Below are 21475 nucleotides of genomic sequence, written 5' to 3' on the forward strand. Positions count from 1 at the left end.
TCGAGCAGGATCAGGGAGGGCCTCGAGCCCCTGACAGCAGCGGCGGCAGCAGTCTAAGGCACGGGGACACAGCTGTGCTGTGTGGGGAGCGACCTACCAAAGTGATATCTTTACTTTTTCTACGACCCTTTTAGAATATAAAAAACATGTTATTGTGATGTTATCAAGACTCTAGAAATATCAGCTATTTTATAATCTTGAAAAATATAAATTCAAGAAGGAATCGGTTGAGTATATTGGATTTAAATTGGATGCCTCTGGTCTTTCCATGCACCCAAAAGAGTTTCAGCAATTTTCAATTTGCTCCACCAGCAAATATAAATGGACTAAAGGCTTTCCTGGATATGCAAATTGTTATCACCAATTTATTAAGACCTTTGCAGCGATAAACAGTAACATCACTGGGGGAAAATATGAAAAGAGATTTTTATTTCTGGGATGATCAAGCTAAAAGAGTGTTTAATGCTCTCAAACAACAGATGTGTGCTCAAGCACCATTTTTATGCCATTCTGATACATCTAAGTCCCATAAAAAAGTGCTATTATAAAATCAAGAAAATGATTGAGAACACCATCCTCATCTTGTCTCTTATTTTGTCAGAGATTGAATGGACCGGTCCAGTTCATGAACTAGAAGTACTAGCTTTGAATATAGTTTGTTATTAATACAGACGCCTATTGGTCAGCTTTGGAGAACCATTCAAAATTCGAACATATCACCGGAATTTGCAATGTTAATGGAATTTTAATTTGAGGAATAGTCGTAAAGCTCGAATAGCATTTTTCTTTGCACAGTATGGTTTTACTATCAGTTAAATTCCTAATTCAATTAATGTTTTGGCTGGTGCACTGTCAAGTCGTCAACCAGAATCATCACTCGCTCATGATCTCTCTGTGATTCCTATTAACTTTCTGATTGGAATTGTTTAGTGTTTTTAGACAGATATATTCTTGTTTTGCTCTTTCCTCTTTCCTGGTGTCAGGGATAGTTTGATGCATTTTAAAAAAGATGGATTAACCTTCATCTTCAACCAAGAGTTGAACAGAAGAGGTCATTGTAAAACATAAAGGAACTGAGTTACTAGTATCCTTTAGTACTCCCCAGCAAGACGTCTTAATTGATAAAGCATCTAAAATTAAATCGGGCTCCCCCAATGACTCGGCGCCCGCGAGAATACTCAAGGAAAGTATAAAAACTCTGGAACCTCACATACGACATCTGCTAGATCTCTCCTTTGGGTCGGGGAGTGTCCCGTCAGCCTAGAAAGAGGCTGTGGTGCTCCCGCTCAAGAAAAAAACCTAACATTAGCGTGGAGAAATTGGACAACTTGCATCCAATCTCTCTTCTCCCATATTTTTCTGAAATTGCAGGGAAAGTTGTCAACTTACAACTGACAGAACACATTGAAACATGTAAACTACTCCACCCCACCCAATCAGGCTTTCGAGCGTCCCACTCTACTGAATCTGCCTTACTCCCATCAACAGAAACCATACGTAAGTTGGTAGATGAAGGTCAGACAACAGCGGTTATCCTTTTGGATTTAAGCGCTGCTTTCGACACTGTAGCACATCACATCTTGCTGCAGTGTCTAAAAAAAGAGGGAGTGGCAGGCAGAGCTTTGGGGTGGCTGGAATCATTCCTCCAAAACCGCAGCGTACAGGTCGAAGAGTACCAGGCTGAATCAGGGGGTGCGTCAAGGGTCCTGCTTGAGCCCCACCCTTTTTAATCTCTACATAACTCCAATAGCAGAGATCACTGAAAGGTTTGGGGTCCAAGTGGTAACCTACGCTGACGACACCCAACATGTGGTGTCTCTCGCCCAACCAGATGAGGCAGCAGCCAGTAACTTCTCGATGTGCCTACAAGAAATAGCGGCCTGGATGGCCAATAATTGTCTGAAACTAAACAGAAGTAAGACGGAAGTGCTGGTGGTGGGGAATGCACCGTCTGTGAGGACATCGGCATGGTGGCCGCAGGAGCTGGGGCCTCAACCCTCTCCCAGCGAACAAGTCAGAAATTTGGGTATCTGGCTAGACAATAAAATCTCTTTCGAACACCATACCAGACCCGTGGCAGGACAGTGCTTTGGTATTCTGAGAGGTATACATAAGACACTTGATCTACTCCCTACTTCGGCCAGGAAAACCCTTGTCCATGCTCTTGGCACATCTAGGCTGGACTACGGGAACGTCCTGTACCTGGGAGCCAATGTCAGGTGTATTACTCGGCTACAGCGTATACGAAATGCGGCTGCCCGTATGATCCTGATGCTGCCCAAAATAGCGTCATCTAAGAAAGCCCTTGAATCCCTTCACTGGCTGCCTATTAAAGAACGGGTGCTCTATAAAACCCTGCTGATTAGTCACCGCATCATGCAGGGTACAGGGCCTTCCTATCTGTTGGACCTGCTGACCCCGTATACCCCTGTGCGCCATTTGAGATCTTCCGGGACAGGGCTGATTAAGGTCCCCAAGTTTAGAAGAGCTTGGATGGGTGGGCGCTCCTTCCGAGTTCAGGCTGCTCAACACTGGAACAGACTCCCACCTGAAATGCGAGCAGAGACCTCGGAACGCATATTCCGGAAACAACTGAAAACCTACCTCCTCCCTCTGGTTAGAGAGTGAGGAGGTTCGCATCTGAGGAGCTGGGGGGAAGACTTTCCCGTTTAACTGTTGCTAGCCACGCCACAGCGCGGGTACACACTGGCCTCAGTGTAACCAGGCGCTTTATACATTTTTTATTATTATTATTATAAGATTGCCAAGGAGGCCTTTTGCCCATTGGGTTCTTTCTTCCTATCTGGGACCTACTTAAGGCGACACGTGACACTCTTATGTGTACTATTAAGTGCGGGTGGCACTGTGGCAAGCAAGAGGAGTTGCCCTTTCTTTGGGCAATCCATAAGGAAATTTGACAGACTTTCACAGTGTTCAGTCCTTCGCACCCAAAAGAATTCAGAACTAAATGGTCGATTTTGTCTTAACCTACAAAAGACGATCATACAAAACTGCCTTCAGAAGAAATGTTTCAAGGTCCCTTCATAACGGTATAGAGACAAAATATCGACTCCAAAATATCGACTGGACATAATATCGAGTTTTAAATATAGACTGGACAAAATATCGACTGGACATAATATCGACTACAAAAATATCGTTTTTCAGGTAAGTGAAGTAATATCGACTGTGTAAAATATAGATAGCAAAAATATCGATTTTTTAATAATATATAATATTTTATAGTGTATTTTTATGTAATAATATGTGTGAATAGTGTGTATTAATGTTATAAAATATTTTATTACATGAATTTTGTTTTGTTAATAATTGCGTAATGTAATTCTGTAGCGGGTTGTGGGTTTATAGGGGAATAGGGTGGGAAGTAATTTAATAATAATTAATTAATTAATATATGTGTGTTAATATTTTGAATTAATAATTAATTGATAATTAATTAATATTAATTAGTTAATTAATTAATATAATTTTGAATATATTTTGTATTAGTAAATAATTGTTAATTAATTAATTGTAATTAGTTAATTACATTAATTAGAGTACATTTTTAATATATATAATTTTGTGTTATTTTTAAGTAATTAATTTTGAAAAAAAAATATTAATTATTAAAATAATTACACCTAATGTTCTAATATATTTATTTTATTGTTATTGTTAATTAATAATTAATTGGTAATTAAATAATATTGATAAATTTTGGGTAAAGGAGCATTTTTAGGGTTCAGGGTCAGTTTTCAGTTCATGGGTAAAGGGGTATTTTTAGGGTTCAGGGTCAGTTTTCAGTTCATGGGTAAAGGGGTATTTTTAGGGTTCTGGGTCAGTTTTCAGTTCATGGGTAAAGGGGTATTTTTAGGGTTCAGGGTCAGTTTTCAGTTCATGGGTAAAGGGGTATTTTTAGGGTTCAGGGTCAGTTTTCAGTTCATGGGTAAAGGGGTATTTTTAGGGTTCAGGGTCAGTTTTCAGTTTTTGGGTAAAGGGGTATTTTTAGGGTTCAGGGTCAGTTTTCAGTTTTTGGATAAAGGGGCATTTTTAGGGTTCAGGGTCAGTTTTCAGTTTTTGGGTAAAGGGGTATTTTTAGGGTTCAGGGTCAGTTTTGGGTTTTTGGGTAAAGGGGTATTTTTAGGGTTCAGGGTCAGTTTTGGGTTTTTGGGTAAAGGGGTATTTTTAGGGTTCAGGGTCAACAAATAAGATTTTAAAAAATTATTTTTATTATTTTCATTTATTATTTAATTATTATAATTTAATTTAAGTCGTTTTAAGTATATTTTAGTAATTAAAATTTAATATTAATTTAATTTAACACTGTTTTTAATAAAGTCGATATTTTTTACATCTATATTTTTGTTAACGATATTTTGTACTCGAAATTTTTGTACTTACCTGTTTGTAGATACAAACTCGATATTTTGACTGTCGATATTTTGTCCACGATATTTTGGCAAGTCGATATTTTGTCAGTCGATATTATTTCAGTGATCCCTTCATAACCTGTCCCTATATTATACTGCAGCATGAAACCTCAGAGTGAGGCATGTCAAGAGAGGCCAAGCCATCAAAATTCAAAAATAAGGAAATATGAAAGGACATGCCCTCTCTAGTTCTCCAGACGTGTACTTCAGATCCTCTTGATTCATGGTTATTGTATTTAGAGAGAACTTTCCAAAACAAACAGTCCTTGCCGCCCAAACTCCTTCTGAAGAACTGGATTCTACCATAGTGGCCATCAACAACCTCTGGAGATCATGGCCTTCAAATTATTCACTCTCTCAGGCCACCAGTTTTACATTTCTTTCACTACCAAAAAACAATTTTGCATGATTTGCTGACAGCTTTCTCTGCAGAGGATACCAAAGCATGCAACTCCTTTCCAGTTAATTTGAGAACAGGGCTCTTTTATAAAGTTCTAGTATCTTTTGCAAAATTGACTGCTTATTCGTGGAATTTCTTATTCTCTTTCCTCTCTGGCCTGGTGATTATGTTGGTTTTATCCTACAGCAGCAAGACATGTATTCAAACATTGTGCTAAAAAAATACAAATTAACATAACACCAACGTATCCACTGAACCCCAAAGGTGACTTTCACCTGTCACCCTGGGGACTTTTCTTACATAGTGTAAACTGTAGAGGCTTATGTTCATCTGCTCCAGCCTTCTCCTGACTTTGGGGCTGTAAAGTCATCACAAGGCAACATGTGGTTGTAATAAAATTAATTAATAATTCCTATGGCCTTTGGTTACTGGTGTTACTTACTGGCATGCACTCATGCCATAATGTGTTCCATCCTTGGAAAAGCGGACTCTGTTAAAATTCTGTTAAATCAAGGCATATTGGGCCCGATTCACAGAATGAACTTAAGACTCAATCCTAAACTTACCACTATCTTGGTATTCACAGAATGCACTTACTACTTTTGGTATTCACAGAATGCACTTACTACTTTTGGCATTCACAGAATGCACTTACTACTTTTGGTATTCACAGAATGAACTTACTACTTTTGGTATTCACAGAATGAATTTACTACTTTTGGTATTCACAGAAGTTAGGATTTTGTCTTAAGTTTGTCTTAAGACAAACTTAAGACAGACTTAAGACAGACTTAAGACAAAATCCTAACTTCTGTGAATACCAAAAGTAGTAAGTTCATTCTGTGAATACCAAAAGTAGTAAGTGCATTCTGTGAATACCAAAATAGTAGTAAATTTAGGATCGAGTCTTAAGTTCATTCTGTGAATCAGGCCCAATATGAGCATCCTTAGCGAGTGAATATTGAGCCAGGCACGCTAAATGTAAATTCGTGATGTACCAGGGAAATGTATTTTTCCGTAATGCAACGGAGTGGTAAAGGCTCCACTCCATTGCACTGCACTATGTTAATGTTGAAAATAAATGAAGAAATATAGACAAATGCGCATATTTGTGCAATAGCGCATGCCAGGGGTGGCCTTAGGCATGTGCAAGATGTGCACCTGCACAGGGCCGCCAAACCCCAGGGGCCACCACGCCAATATATATCCTTAATATAATAATCCGCTTTCGATACGGTGGATCATTCCATCTTACTTTCCCGTGTCGGAGCGGCGGGGGTCGGGGGCTCAGCCCTGGTCTGGCTATCGTCCTTCCTGAGGGACCGCACCCAGGCGGTCCGGTTAGGGGATTTCTCAGCTACCCAACTCAAAGTCACATGTGGTGTCCCCCAGGGTTCTTCTCTCTCCCCTCTTTTGTTCAATCTTTATATCTATCCTCTGATTTTAGCACTTCAGCAACTGGAGGTCACTGTCTACAATTATGCAGATGACCTCCAGCTCATCTTCAATCTGTCCTCTTCCTCTCACTCTATTTCCAATTTTCAGTCTATTATGATTTTTATCAGGGACTGGATGAACCACAACCATCTGAAGTTGAACCCTGACAAAACAGAATTGGTCCTTACGGGTGGTTCCTCCAGTCCCTGGAATTCTTCCTTTTGGCCTTCTTCTCTTGGATCCTTTCCCACACCCTCTCCCTCAGTTAAGACTCTGGGCATCAAACTCAACCATCAGCTCAACCTTCACTCACAAATCAGTTCTGTTGTTTCTTCCTGCTTTCTTGTTCTTCGAACTATTCGCTCTGTCTCTCGTTTTTTCTCTCCTCCTGCACTTAAGCTAATCATGTCCGCTCTGGTTGTTTCCCGGCTGGACTACGCCAACGCCCTCTACAACGGCATCCCAGCGTATAGTCTGCGGAAGCTCCAGCTGGTTCAAAACCAGGCGGCCAGACTGGTGCATGGCCTCTCTCGTTCCCACCACTCTACCCCTCTATTGAAGGCACTACACTGGCTACCTGTTAGGGAGCGATCCCTTTTTAAAACAGGCTGCATGGTCTTTCAGGCCCGCCAGGGCACTGCCCCTGCTTTCATCTCTTCATTGTTAAAAGAATATACCCCTGCTCGTGAGCTTCGCTCATCTACTCAAGCTCTTCTTCAGGTTCCCCGGTACAGACGTAAGAAATGGGGTGGAACTAGGCATGGGCGGAAAATCCGTTCCGCTCGCGGATTTTGCGGATTTTCGGGAAATCCGCAATCCGCGAGATTTGCGAATTTCCTGAAAAATCCGCAAATCCGCGAGCAGCGGATTTTGCTCGCACTGCTCGCACTGTTCGCGTGAGTTCGCGCCCCGCGAATAAGTGCGAAATTGCAGAAATACGATTTTAGCAAAACTGAAAGTAACTACTTACCAGGTTCAAAAGTTCAGGCTCATCATTAGTAGCCATTTCCTGTAGTGCTTCCTGAGGGGCCCCTCCAGAGTTCAGTTGCCAGTTGCAACTATTATGTGACCCTGCTCTGAACCTCAGAATAGTTACACATATGCCACAAAGGTCCTGAATTACAGCTAAGGGAGACAAGCAGGAGCCAGGCTGGAAGTTAAAATCCATTAATCAGCCCCTAATTCATTATTGTCAGTTGGGGCAGGGCAGGTGTTGTAACTAATTTTGCAACAATGAAAGCACTTAGCAAGTGCAAAAGATCACTAATCAGGGCGCACTAAGGAAGCAGGTGCCAGCTAAAAAAATATTCTGTGACACATTAATCAGCCCCAAATTAATTCAGGTCACTTGAGGCAGGGAAGGTGTGCTTTGCTTTGCCAAAAATAATGTACACTGGACAACCAGAGGGTGTGGTGATGAAACAGAGGGTGGCATGGGTGGGCCAGAGGGTGGCATGAGTAGTCAGAGAGTGGCAGTGGTGACAGAGAGTGGCAGTGATGAAGAAGAGTGTCCCAAACAGGTTGGACACGTAGAAACAACAAGTTCGCAAAACTTGCGACCCGACAGGTAAGTTCGCAAATTGCGAAATTGTAAAAACCCTCGCGAACTGGCAGAAACACGGGCGAACACAAAAAAAAAAAAAAATCCGCGGGAATTCGCGGATTTTGCGGATTGCGAGTTTGCAAATCCGCAAATTCGCGGATTGCCAATCCGCAAAATCCGCTCATGCTTAGGTGGAACCAATTTTTCATTCCTAGCACCATCCTTCTGGAATTCCCTCCCCGACCACTTACGTCTGGCCACACAATATTCCACTTTTAGAAAAGATCTCAAGACCTTTCTATTCACTCAGGCTTTCTGCAATGTAAACTGACCCCCCTTCTTTTTTCTTTTTGCCAGTTCTCGTCCCTACTGCTAAAGTTGCTTCCACAGCGCCAAGAAACCGCCTGGTGAATGATGCGCTATACAAATATTTTAAATTCAAATTCAAATTCAATCCTCTGAGGATGGATACAGATTTGCGTGGCGGCCCCTGGCAGGGATTTGGTGGCCTCCTGCTCTGTTCCACTTCCAAACACCCTGACCCCCCCTCTTCACTGGCCTCTGCATGGGCGTTCCTCCGGGGGGCCCCTACCTGTTCCTCTGGGGGCCCCCTACCTACGCTCCCTGCCCAGGGCCGCCATGATCCTAGAGCCGCCCCTGCGCATGCCCCTGGTATAACAATGGCCCTGGCATAATGGTGGTAAGTCTTGGCATATTATGGCATATCCATTTTACCTACCCCTGGTATAATCCTAACACTAGTGTATTGCTGATACTTCCTGGCATATTGTGGGCACCCATGGCATAAATATGTCGGCTCGTGGTTTAATTCTGGCCCTGGGTATTGGTGGTAAGTCTAGGTTTAAATGTAGACATCATAGGCTTTATGATGCCCACCCTTGGTTTAAGATTGGCCCTCACATAAGGGTGACAATTCTTAACATATTGTGGCTATTCATGACATGAGAAGGTGACACAGACGCATGTATGATGTCACGTGTATCATTGGTAACTGTGGCTGCTTAATGAAAATCACAAAGTAATGTGTGGGCATCAAACATGTTTATGCTATAAAGTAAAACCTGTTTTTCAGGACAAAGTCACTTCTTTCTTCTTGATGATTTTGGTCATCTTTGTTTTATGAAACGGAGGTTATCTCCCCATAATAATGTTACATTAAATAACAAAATGTGTGTGTTTTCATAAACTGAATGGCTGATAACTGGGCACAAAATAGTTGTCTAAATCCAGTTTATATTTGAGGGATATTTGTGTGCAGCTGCCTGAGCCCCTCCCGGTAGGAATGCTGAAGCGGGTCTGCTTTCTGGGACAGGGACGTCCCTGCAACTGGAACAAGGGTAGGGGCCTCATTTATGAGGCCTTGCGTCAGTTTTGCGCTGCTGATGCGTCACTTTTTGTGACGCATCGGCGGCGTAAAACATGCGCCTTGTTGCGCCATATTTAAAAAGTGACGCATCTAGGTAGATGCGTCTCTTTTTAAACCCTTGCGCCACATTATACCTGCGTCAGGTATAATGTATGCAGAGGGGGCGTTCCCCCAGCAAAAAGCCTCGTAATAGTGACGCAGTGAAATCTATGAGATTTCACTGCGTCACTTTTAGGACGCTGTTGCGTCAAAATCTTGCGCCTGCCTCACAGCAGGCGTAAGACTGACGCAGGCCCTTTCACATGGGGCTTGCCCCATGTGAAAGGACGCATTGCTGGAGTTGCGTCACTTTTGTGACACACTCCAGCAATGCGTCACTTTTGCGCTTACAGATACGTCAGAAATACTGACGTATCTGTAACTCCTTGCGACATGATGCGTCATACATTAAATATGCGCATCATTGGTGTCGCAAGGAGTGCGCAGTGAAAAGTGACGCATCGCTGTTTTCACGCAGCGATGCGTCACTTTTCATAAATAAGGCCCTAGGTTTCTAATAGTTTGGGGCAGATTTATGTTAACTGGCGCATCCCCAGGGATGCGCCAGTTAACGTGCGCCACAGTGCGCCATAGCTACGGCACCCATGGTGCGCCGCATTTACAATGCGGCGCACCATGGTGCACAAACGGCACAGATGCGTGATGCATCTGTGCCGGAAATGTGGCGCATTGCTGGAGTTGCGTCGCAAGCGCGACGCAGCTCCAGCAAGGCTCGGGGGTGCCCCATGTTCACAATGCTGCGTCAAGACCTACGCCTGCTTCAAGCAGGCGCAGGGTTTTGACGCAGCATTGGCCTGAAAGTGACTGAGTGAAATCTCATAGATTTCACTCAGCCACTTTCAGGAGGCGTTCCTGCGCAGGAACGCACCCCCCTGCGCAGGAACGCCTCCTTATGGCGCAGGGCTTTACAACGTGACGCATCTCTTAGATGCGTCACGTTGTAAATAGGGCGCATTGTTTGCGCCGCCGTTGCGTCAAATAAAGTGAGGCAATTGCGGCGCAATTGCCTCACTTTATTTGACTGCCTGAGTCCACTTGTCCGCAAGGTACACGCTCGCATGCAGGCGGCTCATGAGTTAGCGTCAAAAGTAGTCAGTGGAGCCGTACTCGTGCACTCATTGTACTCACGTGCAACATGCTCAGAAGTTACCATGTGTCCACAAGGTACACACGAGCATTCAAAGGGTGCATAAGCTACTAATGCAACTCAGTTGCAAGGTACGCCTCACAGGCATGTACTCGTGTACTCGGTGCAGGTATGTACTTGCATTCACCATGCTCAGATGTTACCGCTCTGACATGCTTTCGCAAGGTACACACTCATACAAAATGCTACGTCACCAGCGCCATCGAACACTGCAGAGGTAATCACGCACGTGCGTAAGTGTGGGGAAAGTGGGACATAATATGAGGTGAAAATATGAGGCCGCCTCGTGCGTATGCTATGCGTGCGTTAGGTTCAAACACCTTTGCCTCCCCTAGTGAAATGTACTGTTGGGCTCACATTTTTCAGGACGGTTTTGTCGTGAGCCCGCCGAATGAACGCCCCGGCCCTGCTAGACTTGGCACCGTCCGCAGTGCGTTTCCGCACAGTCTCATGGCGTGAAATGAGAGCTCCCCGAAGCGCGCCTTGAAGATATGTCGGCTCGCTTCCAGCAGCTGCCCGGTGACTCAGAGAGCGGGTCTTAAAATGAACTGTTCTTTCCACTGGAAGCCGTTGGAGTCACACTGTGTCCTCCCCCGGGCCACCGTGCCACCGGGCGAGCCGCCAAGGCCTGAACGCACTGCAGCCGTCACGGTGGCCGTGGGGACGGACGGGGTAAGGCCACTGGTGCCCGGGTGAGGTGACAGGCGCGTTCGTCACAGGCTCGCACGGCCTGATTCACAGAGGGGGTTTCTGGAAGGGGTGCCTGCTTTGGGAAATTCTCGGGTCAGTCAGTATCTAACTCCCGAGTAAGTCACACTTCCTCACAGGACAAACCTTGTGAAACTGGTCAGCAGAGAGACAGTGATGGAAAAGGCTCTGCTGGTTACTGAGTGTGACTGAGAAATCAAAAACACCTCGGGGCAGATTTACGAGGTCTGGAGTATCTCTGCAAATCAGCAAGGATGCCCCAGACCACTTGTGACACGCAAAACCACCTGTGCGCCACCACTGAAGCGCCACATTTACAATGTGTCGCGCCGTGGCGCACGTATGGGCAGTTGCATGTCGCATCCCCTGGCGTAAAGGCGGCACATTAATCGAGTCGCGTCGCAATCGCAATGCAGCTCCAGCAAGGCTCTGGGGCGCACTATGCATTACATGCTGTGTCACTCCTTACGCCTGCTTCAAGCAGGCGTAGGGTTTTGACGCAGCGTGGCCGTAAAAAAGTGACTCAGTGAAATCTTGTAGATTTCACTGCATCAATTTTAACGAGGAGTTCCTGCAACGGAACACCCACCCTGCGCCGGAACGCCCATATGAAACCTGACGCAGGTTTCATGTGGCACAGGGCTTTACAAAGTGATGCGTCTCCCTATATGCGTCACATTGTAAATAATGCCAGGTCAAATGTGCCAGCAAGGGATTTTATTTAAGGGATATGGGCCCACATGCATCAAGCATTTTTGGAGTCGCAAACGGTGCGATTCCTTAAAATCGGCCGTTTGCGACTCCAAAAATGCTTTTTCAGATGCATCATTATTTTTTAATGAAATTCGCTGATTTTGCGACTTTCCAGAATGCGATTGCATTTAAGGAATCGCAAATTTGCGATTCCTTAAATGCAATGCATCATTCTGAAATCAAATTGCGAGTAAAAGGTTTGGAAGTGCAAATTACCACGAGGTTGAACCTCGTGGTAAATTGCGAAAAATGTTTAAAATGTACTAATTTACATTTTAAACAATGTCATGTTACAGACACACATGTCCTTAGGACATGTGTGTGTGAAACATCCATTTAAAAACACATTTCAGGGGTGCAGGGGGGGGTCCTTTGGACCCCCCCCCTGCACCCATGAAATTTTCTAAGTGCCACTCGCAATTTCCATTGATTCCTATGGGCCTTTTGGCCCATAGGAATCAATGGGAATAGCGAATTCGCAATTTTGAAGTCACATAATATTTGCGATTCGGTAAAAATTGCGATTTTTACCGAATCGGAAATATTTTGCACTTTCTATGATGCATCCCGTTTTGCGAATCCATATTTGCGATTCGGTAAAATTCGCAAATTTGGAAACGCAAAACGGGAGTTTGATGCATGTGGCAGATGATTTCTAATTAGTTGTATTCCAATAATTAGATCTTTCAGTCTGGACAGATCTTGGGAATGGATTTTTTACTCATAAATTGTATCACAAGTAGCAATATACCTTTTTCATGTTTTCATTGAATTAATTTTCGATCAAATTGTACCCTTCTTAAAGTGATCTTTATATGAAAATACATTGATACATTTACAATAAGATATCCCTGTGTTTGTTTCTGCTTTTCTCTGCGCATTTAATGCATAAATAATTTATTAAATGGTTGGTTCAAGATCTGAACAATCTAATCATTTCAATAGAACTAAATAGAAAATCATATCCCTTAACCCCTTCACTGCGGCGGCTATTCCGCCGCAGTGCTAAGGGGGCAGGGCGGACACGCGGAGGCCACATGCTGGTGACGGAACCGCTCCTTCACCAGCCTCGGTTGAGCTGTGCTCATGACGGAGCGGTTCCGTCATGGCCCGCCCCGCTCAATGGAACGCTCAGCGCAGGCGCGCCGAGCGGGCCATGACGGAACCGCTCCGTCATCAGCACAGCGCACCCGCAGCTGATGACGGAGCGGTTCCGTCATCAGCGTCCAAGGGGTTAAACAAAATCCCTTGTTGGCACATTTGGCCTGACACGATTGGAATCGGCCAAGCCTCCAAGGGTATATTGGGTACTCCCACGCTATTAGTCTACATTGTAAATAAGGTGCAATGTGGCGCTTGGTTTACTCCGCCACTGTGTCACAGAAGTGACGCAATGGCGGCATAAATGTGTCGCAAGAGGCATGTAAATCTGTCCCCTCCTGTCTAATAGGAAGCTGCGCTTCAAAGCTTCAGGTATCAGTAAAGGCAGCCAGAGTTGAGGTCTCCAGCCAATTTTCATCACTCCTAACATGCACACTGAACACTCTCAGTGCTTGGAGACACAGGAAGCTAGGACCGTTGTCCAATCAGCATCTCGTATTTCGGTAGAGTTAGGAGTCCTGTGGTTCGAAGTCAGGTGCCCTTGTTCCAAAAAATCAACTAACAAGGGTCACACGTGTGTGAACTACAAAGTGTGCAATTAACACCTGTGCAAAGCATGTATAATACATTTTTCTAGTACTCACACTCATATTCTTGTGTTATCTCAGTGAAGGGGATGCTTCATGTGTGGTGAGATTCCACCGAGACATTTGCTAGTAATGCTCCTTAGCTAAACTGCATTTAGAAGAACTGACTCAGTTTAGTAATATAGGAGTAAAATATCACTCGTAAATTATGTCTCTGGTTGTTTTTAATTTACGCCTGTTGGGTATATTCACTAAAACATCCTTCCAAGCAGGCAAAGCTTACAAATGTAATACAGCACGGCCATTACCTCCTTGCTGCTCTCCTGTTATTTTATTACTAAATGTGCCGCTGCGCCTCATAGACACGCCCACCCCAAGGACTTTAACCCTAAAACCCTCCCCCCTTCACCACATTTAGGTCTGTCTGCAGACAGGCCAGGGTCGTTGCTGAGCAGCGACACCAGCATCGGTTATGTTATGTTACATTACGTTATGTTATGTTACATTATGTTATGCAGGTTTGTAGAGCGCACTATCACTTAGGCGGAGATCCTGGTGCTGAGCGGATCTAGACTAACCGAGGGTCTAGTGGGACGACTGAAACAGCAAGGACTTCAGTTTATTGTGGGGAGGAGGCTCTTAGGTGTAGTGCCCGGTCACTTCACGCTTTAGAAGCAATGTAGGAGAAGGCTCGGCCGCCAGATTTGATTTTCCGTATGTGTGGGATGTGTGCAAGTAGGAGTCTGGACAAGCGAAGTTGTCTGGAAGGATTTTGAAAGCAGATGCGATTGTTAAAATGTGCTGGGCTAGTGTTGTGTAGTGCCTTAAAAGTGTGGGTGAGGACTTTGAATTGTGCTCTTTCGTGTATGGGGAGCCAGTGGAGCTCGTTCAGGTGTGGTGTGATGTGTGACGTGAGAGGTTAAGAGTGATTTACCTGGGGGAGGAGCTACGCTACAAACTAAGATGGCCGCTTAGGCGCCCGGCTCCGCCGACCTCCGTTTCCAGCCGGATGATACTGCAATTTATCCTGATGTTATGCCAGACCTCCAGGGAGATGAAGCCTTGCTGAATTTTTTGGTTCAATACCCAGACCTTTGTCGCCAGAATTGACTGAGTTATGTCATCTTTTGGATCCTGGCCTATCGCAGCTTGTAAGCCGGGGCCTCGAGTTTGAGCCCAGCCGGGACGTAGTTGAACAACATCAGCCGTGTGACTACGACAGGGTCCGGTCTCAACAGTGGAAGTCTCCATGTCTGATTTAGATGGCGATTGACGTAGTTTTCTTGATGTCGTCGGACAATTGACCTGAGACTTCCTTGGAGGTTTGGGGACTCCTGGCCCGGGGACCCGGTTAGACATCGCCGGGGTCCGCCGGGGTGGGGCCCTCGCTCGCTGTCCAGGGCCATTTTGTCTACAGGACGCCCTCAGTTGTGATCCGCTCCGCTCTGTCATTGCCCCCCCGGAAGGACCGGGCTCTTCGGGGACTGTCACTATGTTTGTGATCGGAAGAGCGGAGGCGGATCTGACGAATAAAGAGCCAACATTGCGGACCGTGTTGGCCGCCATCATGGAGCTACAAGCGCATATTGAATCTCGACTCGATAATATGCTTGCCGATGGGCCTGACGTGGACTGTATGGGACCGGGCTCTGATCTTCTACTACGACTACCAACATTGACGGTTCCCGTGAGGTCTGGGATGACCAATGTTGACCGCCCAGGGCAAGACGATCTGGCGCAGCCATTGAGTTGTGTACCGACAAAGAGTAGCGAACCTGGTCCCCCGGAGAGTTGGTTGTACCCGCCATTGTTGTCGCCTGGGGTAGTTCCGCTTGGCCTCTTTATCCTGGAGTTATCCGTCGGAGCCGACTGGATTGCCACAACATCTCTGACTCCCCCGTCTGCTTTGCCGTTTCCGCGGAGGGAACATCACTTGGACAGGGTGCCTATGATAGAGGGCCTACTGATGATCGTGGCTGCTAATGACTTTGTTGTTCGGGCTCTCTGTGGACTATCCTCTGCGGTACTCCTCTTGTATCATGGATCTAAAATGACTGCGGTGCTGCTGCCGGATGGTGTTTGCGGGCAAGATCGGAAGGGCCAAGGATGAGACTGCTTCGATGGGTTTGACTTTGGGGTCTTGGCGGACATGGGACTTGGATCTGGGTATTAGAATGAGGTCGGGCGGGGTTTAGTGATTCCCCTGTATTTTTACTGTCATATCTCTTGGTATTATTTGAGCTATCGCAGGGGTGGTTGGTGTCCGGCTGGGGAGAAGGAGACCGGGTGCTCATACGCTTCCTCCTCCTCCACTTCTTCCTTCTTTTAGTGTATTAGTTATTCGGGGTGACAGGCACGCTGCTAGGGGGGTTAGGCTGTAGCCAACTGCAGGGGTGCAGGGTAAGGGTTTGGGGGGGGTTGTTTTGCCTTTATTTTGTTTCTATGGCCTTTTTCTTCCTTTCCTTTTCTTCCTTTGATTAGTATAGTTGGCGAAACTTTCTAGTATCGTATATCCATATTGGGTGATCTTGCTTCTTTCATTATCCAGATCTTTGGGTGGGCGGGCTCTGAGGACGGGCGCTTAATGTAGACTGTGCATTGCATGGTTTTATATCCTGAATAGTTTACTTTAACACCAGCATCTCAATTATAGCTGTTCCTAATCTGCATATCCTGTTTCTCTGCCTAGCTACCGTATTAATATCTTCGTTTGAGTGGCACCGATACGTTTATTTAGTTAATTTAAAAATGAAACCTCTATCCCATTCTGTGACTTAATTATGCGTTCAATACGAATTTTATCCTGAATCGCTGCCGGACTTTAGGGATGTCGGCTGAAGAGCTGTGGCATACTACAATATATTTGCTTCTATGTTGATTAGCGGCCGGCCCCTGTGGTTGAAGGCCCATGCCTGTAATGTTATTGAAATGAACAATAAAGGTTTTCCAAAAAAAAAGAGTGATTCCTCACAAGTTCTGAATGATCTGCAGCCTTTGGGTGAGTGTTTTGTTGATGCCGGCGTAGGTGGTGTTCCCATCGTCACGGATCACGATTTCGATCTTGTCGGAGTTCAGCTTCAGACAGTTGGTCTTCATCCAGTGGGAAATTTCAGTCATGCAGGCATTGGACTTGATCGGAGTACTGGGCATATTGTTCGGGGAGGGGAGAAGGAGCTGTGTGTCATCAGTGTGGAAGAGGACGTTGATGTTATGAGAGCTGCTGATGCTGGCAACAGTCGAAAAAAGGAACAAAGGAACCCTACTCACATGGAACCAGGGTAGTCAATTTATTATCAGAAACAATGGTTCCTGTGGAATAATATACAACGCTGTACTAGTGAGACTGTGTGCAATCGCAATGGGAAGGGTTAAAGTAATGCCACAAGGAGAAAGGACCAAATACACCTTGGTTACAGTTAATCCAAAATACATTTTTATATTTCTCAAATATACACACAAATAAATATAAACAATTGTGAGAGGTGTCCCCAGTGAAACTGGAACCCAAAACATGGGTGACAAATTAGTGACATTTGTGACTGGTTTCCAAAGCATTTTAAAGTTGACCACTTAGAAATATGTACAACTTAGACTGCGACTATATACAATGATATGCGCTGGCTTAATGGTTCGCTTTAGTTTCTTTGTCGATGACGTTTTGACCCTTTGTGCAATGTAGGGTCTCTTCAGGACCTAAGAGTGTAGAGACATCTGGTTCAATAAATAAGCAGCCGCGTGAATAAAGGTGTGCCACAGGTGAATGATAAAGAAAAAGTAAAAGATAAAGGTACTCACAAGGGACCCAGCCGGGTGTCCAAGTGAGGGTAAGGGAAGGCTGGTATTCTGGATGTAGCACAACACTATCAGTCAGGTATTGTAGAGGTATTATGTAGGAGCACAGCGATGTGTGCGAGCAGTGTGGAACTCGGAATTATCAAGTAAGCGATGTGACACATGGGTTGTGCAACCACACTGGTCTGTGTCTTTAATAAAATGCCAGCAGTAGTGGTCAGGCAGGCAAGTAGGCCTCATTAGGCCTACAGCAGAGAGACACACGCTGCCCTGTTGTCTGCGCGTTGGATCGGCACACGCTCATGAACTCCCTGATTGATACGATAATACCTACTGAGGACTACATCTAACTTAAGCTGCCCCATGGTTACGCGTTGGTACCGACTGGACCACGCATCGTATTGATTCATCATTATGAGTTCACTGCCTACTTGCCTGCCTATCCACAGATGCTGGCATTTCATCAGTCTGAGTTCCCCTGTGTACCAACTGGTTTGGTGTCTAGATCTTGTTGTATTGCACGGAAATTTCTGTCCTCCCTTCATGAGCTCCTCTCGAAGTACATGCTAAATACTCCAATGTTTTGGTACTAGTGGACATGTGGACAAGTGAACTCATACTCTGACCCATATGGCCAACTCCTTCTGGAAAATATGTCATCATGGGACATGCAACAGTTCCTGACCCAGCCCACTCACAGCGGGGGTCGCTCCTTAGATACCATATTTTCCAACGGCCAACTCTCAGTATTTGACATCAAACCACTGACCTGATAGAGACATCTCAGCTGCTATAGTTTTTTCCAAAAAGCAGCATGGAGGGCTGTAGCAGGGAGAAGAGTCTCTGTCTCTCTTTCCTCTAACACATAGGATGCTGAACCTAGTGCTCACAGATCTGGAAAGGCCAAATCAAAGTCCTGCGCTACAATCTGCTTCACAGGATCAATCCATGATCGAAGAGGCTTTCCAGGAATAAAAACAGGGGCTCAAAGTCTTCCCAGGACAAAGGCTGTCTCCCCAGAGTCCTCTTCAGACTCTGCCTCTGAAGGCCCCAAAACCTATGCTTCGGGAAAACACATAACAAGGAGGATTTGGCACAACTCTTGAACATATAAGAGAGAATTTGGGGTTTGTACCTGCCTAGTCCAGGATGAGGAGGAGAGGTTTTTTTCCCCCAATGACCCAAACCTGCAACTCTGACTTTACTGCTTCATAAGGAGGTTAAGGAGCTGTTCTGTAGACATTGGAAGGTGGTAGAACATCTAGTGATATATAGATTGTGACAGACGACAAATGCACTTCTGGAAGGAGAGAATATAAGGAAGGGGTCTATTTTAGCTCTGTAAATCGAGAGGACAGCCCTAAACCCTAATGAGTGTTCCCCAACTGATGCGGCTGATCGCAATGTGGATTGTGCAATTATAAAAATCATTCTCTGCAAATAATCTCTGTTTACTGGGAGCTACTTATAAGATAAGGTGGTGCTGAGAATTATCAGGAGAATCTCTGTAATCGAAAAAATAAAATTGCTCCAAACTTGGGAGCCACCCCTACGTCCATCCCCAACAACCCTGTGAAGAGAAGTTCTTTATGGTCAGAAATCCAGGCCTTGCTGGACAAAAAGCAATCATTCCAGTCCCAGCAGCAGAAAGAGGAGAGGGTGTCTACTCTATTCTGTTTCTTGTGAGAAGGTATCCAAGGAGTACAGGTCTGTTGCTGACCTCACGGAGTGAACTCCCGGGCGAAGACAAGACACTTCAGGGTGGCAGGACAACTCAGGGTGGCAGGACACTTCAGGGTGGCAGGACACCTCAGGGTGGCAGGACACTTCAGGGTGGCAGGACACTTCAGGGTGGCAATGTTACAAGAAGTCATTATTTTTATAGTGGAAAAGGACTTTCTATCTACCATCGACCTACAGGACACCTAACTCCACATTCCTATTCACAGAGCTCATCGGACGGTTCAACGCTTCGCAGTCCAATGCATCATTTTCAGTTCTGGGTTCTTCAGCCCGTACTGAAATTGGCGCGCTGGGTATTTACCAAAATGTTGGCGATCTTGATGGCCATTTTTGACCACAAAACTCTTCCATTCTTCCCTACCTCAACAATTGTCTGTATCATTACCTAAAGTGGGAGACAACACAGAGCCACGTTGAAAGAGTACTTACCATTCGAAGACACCATGGGTTTCGAGTGAACCTGAAGAAAGCAGAACTAGTTCCATCCGAGGACCAGATCTTCATAGGAGACAGTTTCAGGGCCAACAAGGGATTGCTCACCTTGCCCAACAGGTGGGCTCTGAAGATCCAGAATCATATGGAAGAGCTCACCGACTTGGACGATCTGACAGTTTTTGCCTGATTGCAAGGAGACCTAGCAGCAACTATCTCTCTGGTCCCATGGACCAGATACGGGAAACATCGTTTACAACGTGGGTATTACATCGCAATGCTATTACGTTGCGGTTTTCACAATGCAAGTTGTTACAGCTGGATGGCGCTCTAGGACAAGGAATAGTAAAATGAACTATCCATCCCTTCCCTACTGTACGTAGACTGGAGTTGGAATAGTAAATTATACTACTCCTAAGTCCAACCGCGATGTAAATGTATGCGTTGTAACGTCATACATCCACCGGATACAACCTGAACAGGCAAATTCATAATATCTTGAGTCCTTGGTCCCCGTCTTCCCCTCTATTGACACTAGACATGAGAAAAGAGTGATCTCGATGGATGCTGTCCTTGAACATCCTAACGGGAGCCCCATTGTCCTCTCAGCACGCTGAAGTGTTGACAACGGATGCCAGTGCAACTGGGTGGGGAGCATGGATGGGCTCCCATAAGATTCATGGTCCCTGTTCCAGGGTTCAACTGATGAGATCTTCCAGCCAGAGTGAGCTGCAGGCAATTTGCCTAGAACTCCTGTCCTTCTTGCATCTCCTAACAGGCAAAGCAATAGTTGTCAGAACAGACAATGCAGCAACAGAGAGGGCTGCACAAGATCAGCCGCCCTTTCAAGAATGTAAGTTTACCTTTTGTTTGGGCCAAAATTAAGATCAGTGCATTAGTAGCGGTTTACATCCAGGGAACAGTGAATTCAGTGGTAGACGGGCTAAGCAGGGAAATTCCTTCTTCGAGCGAGTTTTGTCTGAGCCAGCAGGTCTTTGGCCACATCTGTCAGAGGTGAGGCTGCCCAGCTTTGGACACGTTTGCTTTGACGCAAAAGGCTTTCCTCCTATTGAGGTCAAGAGGGAGCGATTCCTGGCTCTAGATGCACTTTCTTGTCCTTGGCCAAGGGCTCTTTTATACGCATTCCCTCCATTTCCCCTGATCCTGGGTTTTTAGTCAGGTTGGGGAAGGAGGGCTCGATTCACAGAATGAACTTAAGACTCAATCCTAAACTTACTACTGTTTTGGTATTCACAGAATGCACTTACTACTTTTGGTATTCACAGAAGTTAGGATTTTGTCTTAAGTTTGTCTTAAGACAGACTTAAGACAGACTTGAGACAGACTTAAGACAGACTTAAGACAGACTTAAGACAAAATCCTAACTTCTGTGAATACCAAAAGTAGTATTTTCCGGCGTATAGGACGACCCGGCGTATAAGACGACCCCCTACTTTTCATGATGAAATGTAGGTTTCGTCCTATACTCGCCGTATAAGACGACCCCCACTTCCAAGGTACTGTATTGCCGGCTGGAACCTTCTGCAGTCCCCTTTCCATGTCCATGAACTCAGTAGATGACATGCGCTAGTGACGCTCCTCTACTTCCGATGAACGAGAGGATTATGGCGCCAGATCAGCGCATATACCGCTGTGTCTCTAGGCTCAAGACGCAGGAAGAAAATAACGAAATGCCCCGTGAGACCCTCTCCCAGCACTACGGGACTGTAAGTAACTGTGCGCTATTTTGAAATCATGTGCAATTTTTGATTACGGTAATGTAGCGGTAAACGTGTACTTGTCTTCATGTACGTGTCATTGCCGGTCCTATTGTGAAGCGGGCAGACACCTTCGGATAAAGTCCTCATACGGCACAGGGAGTGTGAACGCGCGAGTAAGAGCCCAGGTCATATTGGAGGGTTCGTGGGGGCAAATTCATAGTCGGTAGAGCG

The sequence above is a fragment of the Lissotriton vulgaris genome, chromosome 1_2, assembly GCF_964263255.1.
Source record: "Lissotriton vulgaris chromosome 1_2, aLisVul1.2, whole genome shotgun sequence".
In the NCBI taxonomy this organism is placed as follows: Eukaryota; Metazoa; Chordata; class Amphibia; order Caudata; family Salamandridae; genus Lissotriton; species Lissotriton vulgaris.